Source organism: Lucilia cuprina, chromosome 3 (assembly GCF_022045245.1).
Source record: "Lucilia cuprina isolate Lc7/37 chromosome 3, ASM2204524v1, whole genome shotgun sequence".
Classification (NCBI taxonomy): Eukaryota; Metazoa; Arthropoda; class Insecta; order Diptera; family Calliphoridae; genus Lucilia; species Lucilia cuprina.
Window position 1 is genome coordinate 6,271,064 of NC_060951.1, and position 5,063 is coordinate 6,276,126.

Consider the following 5,063-nt stretch of genomic DNA (forward strand, 5'->3'; position numbering starts at 1 on the left):
CTATAGTCTAGTCTATAGTCTAGTCTATAGTCTAGTATATAGTCTAGTCTATAGTCTAGTATATAGTCTAGTCTATAGTCTAGTATATAGTCTAGTCTATAGTCTAGTATATAATCTAGTCTATAGTCTAGTCTATAATCTAGTCTATAGTCTGTCGTTTCGGGACCTCTGCTATTAACAACTAAAACATGACATAGTACTCCTCTTAACAGCTTGTTAAACGAATTCAAACCACACACACACACTTTTGACAAACATATTGAAATAGAGATGCTGCTGTCATACAACTAGAACATGGCAATGACAAGCGTAACCACCTCCTGAACAAAAAAAAAAGGAAACAAGACGACAATGACAAACAAAACTTAAAAAGCCATTTTACCGGTTTTTATTTTTTTGAGGGAAAATCCTAGAAAAAAAATAGAAAAGCTTAGGAAAACAAACGTTTGTTTTTTCTTAGACCATTAGAAATTAGAAACTAAATAGTATAGTATGTATGTATGCATGTTTGTATGTATGAAGGATGCGAAGTGTAATCGTTTGGAAATAACTGTTTGTCATATTAAATAGAATTTATGCATTTATTATAACGGGCTTTCGAAATATTCGTATTGTTTTCGCGTTAAATTAGAAGGGGGTTAGTTTGAGAATGACTTATTTTTAGGCAAATAGGAGGGTGGCTTTGTTAAAAGCAAAAAAAAATGAAATTATGAAAAAGTCTGTGCTGTAGCAGTTGTTGTTTTTACAAAAGTCATAAGGATGACCATTTATGTAAATAGAAAAAAATACAAACAAATATTTTTTTGGTGACATTACCATTGGCCATTATTCATTGCATTATGTTCGAGTTAAGGAAGCGGGTTTTTTTTTTGTATTTGAAACAAATGTAAATTTGATTAACTACTACTATTTTTCTAGTCTTTTGTTAGCAATTTTTGCTTTTGTTTGCCAGCACACGACAAGTCTATTAAGAACCTCATTAAAAAATGTTTTCGTCTTTATAGCCTCCGGCGTTTAGTTTTGCATAAATTTTGTTGCATTTTGAAAACTATAAAAAAATTTGCATAAATGCAGGCCTCTCGAAATGCATTTGGGAAAAAAACTCTACACAACCTGTATTTAAAGGATTTCAATTGCAAATAGGGTTGCAACCCCCTGCAACATTAACATCACCACCACCACATATGTTTTTTTTTTCTAGCAAATGTCCTGCATATGTGTTTCAAATTTTACACAACATGTATTGCAAATTTTACGAAAAACTAACTTTTTGACTTCGGAACTGTTAAAGCAGCTTGTTTTTCTATGTCAACGTTAACTCTACTGACGTGTGCATACAATTAGCGATTTCTTTGTCTCACTCTCTTTCGCGTGTTTTAATGAAGTCACGTGCTGAAGTCATTAAACACTCGTTATTTTCACATATGTATATACAAGCCCAGCACACATGTAAATTGTAACTGTCAAAGGATTTTAAAAGTCATTCATCAAAATTTAAAGCGTTCAAAATGAATACAAATGATTATTTTTAAAAAATTAACTTCTGCAAGGATTTAGAAAGTTAAAAATTGATTTATTTTCACTTGCAGGATTCTAGCTGTTATATATGTACAAATTCTATTCATGGTAAGGATCATTGATAAAATGTTCATATGACTCCGAAAAACTAACATTTTAACAAATGGAAAAAGCCACGCCCACCATACTTATTTTGCCCACTTTTACTCTCTATGTATAATCATATTAAGACTTAAATTGCTCGACTACTCTAGTCCCAATATTTTTATAATTATAAAAATCTTCTTCTTCAATTGATGTGGGTGCTGCTATGCTTAGTTCTTCTATGTCATCCATTATTCCCAATGGTATATATGGATGTTAAATTACTTAATTCATATGGGAGGCGTCACAATCACTATTCATAGTAATACTATAGTTATGTGGACAAAATTTAAGGACTCTAATCAATAGTTTTCCAGATACGCTGTATTACTTAGTCTATATGTAAAGTTCCACACTGGCCACTATTCCTTTAGCATGGGAGGAGCCACGCCTACTCTTGCTAGATTTTCCATCATTTCCAATTGTCAAATAGTGATCAATATGTAGGAATAGTAATAATTAATGCGGGAAAAACCTCGAACACTATTCATATTAATACTATTGTAACTTGATCAACATTGAAGGACTTTATCTGCTATAGTTACTCAGATAGAGCAACTTGATTACTAGCTTTATAAGTCCTCCGGTAGGTAAGTGATTAGTATTCGGGTGTGGTCGTGGGTTCGATCCTCTGGTAAAGGAGCAAATGGTAAGTAACTAACTAACTAACTAACTAACTAACTAACTAACTAACTAACTAATCTTATTCGGGGGTTCAGTTATATGGGGACAAGGTAAAATAATGGACCGATCTTAACCATTTTCAAAAAGCTTCGTCTACAGTACCCTAGATGAGCCAAATTTCATTGAATTATCTCCAAAATTGCGACCTGTAGTTTGATTACAAATTTACAAGCCCAATTCGGGGTACAGTTGTATGGGGGCCAGGTACAATAATGCAACGATGTTAACCATTTTCAATAGGCTTCGACTACGGTACCGTGTGCCAAAATTCATTGAATTATCTCCAAAATTTCGACCTGTGGTTTGAGTACAAAGTTTTCTGGGGGTTCAGTTGTATGGGTGCAAGGTGAAATAATGGACCGATCTCAACCATTTTCAATAGGCTTCGTCTCTGGGACAATAGAAGATAATGTACCGAATTTCATTAAATTATCTTCAAAAATTGCTGTAGCTTGATTACAAGGTTTACATGGACGGAGAGACAGACAGACAGACGGACAGACAGACAGACGGACAGACAGACGGACAGACAGACAGACAGACAGACAGACAGACGGACAGACGGACATAACTAAATCGACGCAGAAAATGATTCTGAGCCGCTTGGTATACTTTAAGATGGGTACAGCAGCAATATTTTTGTGCGTTACAAACATCAGCATAAACCCAATAGTGTATACAAATTACGACATACGACGATACAACCGTACAACACCGATTGTGAATTGGATGTTAATTGTAATTCTGGTACCAAGAACTGTTTTTTTTTTAAGTTTTCTATAATATGAAACCTATCAAAATGAAATTAAGCATAAACAGACCGCAGAACCTATAAGAGGGGATTCTTGGTATTTTTTCGTCCTACAAAAGGAACTTTTTGAAATTTCTTAATTTATAAGTAAAATTAAACATTTAAATTCCCATGTGAAGTATTAAAGTGTAAATTTTTTTAAACCAAAATTTAAAATACCTGATCTCACTTTCCAACATAACTTCTGCTCCTTTCATTTGAATTTTAACCTTAACCGTTAAATATTTACCATAAATATTAAGCTTAAGGCATTAATGAAAAACTCTGGCACAAAAAAAGCCACTTAAATGTTTATTTTATAATAAAAACACTTCAACTTAATATTCCTAAATCGAACATTAAAAAAGTCTTTAACTGAAAAGGGGAAACAAATTTTAAACCAAAAACTATGCATAAAATTTCAATAAAAACTACATAAATATTTAGCTAAATGAAGGCAAAGACCATAAAATATGGATTTGGGAAAAAAATGAAGGACTTTAGATTGTTTTATCTAAAGTTGTTGGCAGACAGACAACAACCACCAAATAGTATTGTGTTATGTTGTCTATTCTATATATATTGTTTTAATTAACAGCACGTGACCATAAACCTGTTTTTGTATCACAACTAGGATTTGCTATCGGTAACATACAACTGCCTCAATGAGTTTTGGCTTTGGTGAAAAACTGACCCTTTTGTTTGGTCTACAAGCAGCACGAGCCAAATGATTTTCATATTTTCTTTGTTTTCAATTTCTGTTTGATATTAAAAGTTTTTATTTTCCAACGTTTTTTTTTTATTCATATTTTTTGGTTTATGATTTTATTTTTATTTTGAAAATTTCCTAAGAGGAAAATTTTTAAAGGGTTGTTTTCTTTTCGTTTTAAAATCATATATTTTCCTTAAACAAATAAAATTATTAGACCATACATTATACATTTGAAATTTGCTTAGATATTACGCTTTAAGTAAACAAAAAATTTTTAAAACTTTATTTACTTTTTTAGAAATGTAAACAATATAATTTTTACTTTGTTTGCTAAACTTAAGGTTCTTAATTAGTTTAAAGCAAATAACCAAATACAAAACAGAGAAAATTTTCATATTTGTTTAAAGGATTTAAACTTTTCATTAAGTATTCCTTTTGTTTAACCCTTAACACACTAGATCCACAGACACACATCTGTATTTAAAAAAAACTAATTGGTTCACGGTTATGTCCTTTGAACACCCTAGATAACACTAGCCTCAACAACCGCTATCATCACTAGACTTTTTCTTATTTAACCTTCTTTAACTACAGGTGCTATAGTATCTACACAGCTTCAAAAAAAAATATGTTAATGTTTTTTTAAATATTATGTATTTTTGTCTCTAGAGACAAAAACGTATTAATTGTATCGATAGTTTATGCGCCATAAACAAATTGTCAATAGCTTCATTTAAAAATCCATTAAAATAGGGACTATAGCACCTGTCTTCTCAATTGATGACTAAAATATGAAGATTAAGTATAACTATTGATATTTTTTAGTAATTATAGTATTTTGAGGAAAAAAATATACTGTTTATCTACAGTCCAGTGCATAGTCTATAGTCTAGTCAGCTGTTCAGTATGAAAACTAGTCTCTTATATAGTCTAGCTTTCAGACTAGCATACATACCAGTCTAATCTCCTGTATGCAGTCTAGCCTACAGTCTGGTCTATAGTCTAGTATATTCCTTAATCCAATCTATAGTCTAACCTATAGTCTTGCCTATAGTCTGGTCTATACCTTAGTCTATAGTCTAGTCTATTGACTAGTATATAGTCTAGACTTCAGTCTAGTCTATAGTCTAGTCTATAGTCTAGTCTATAGTCTAGTCTATAGTCTAGTCTATAGTCTAGTCTATAGTCTAGTCTATAGTCTAGTCTATAGTCTAG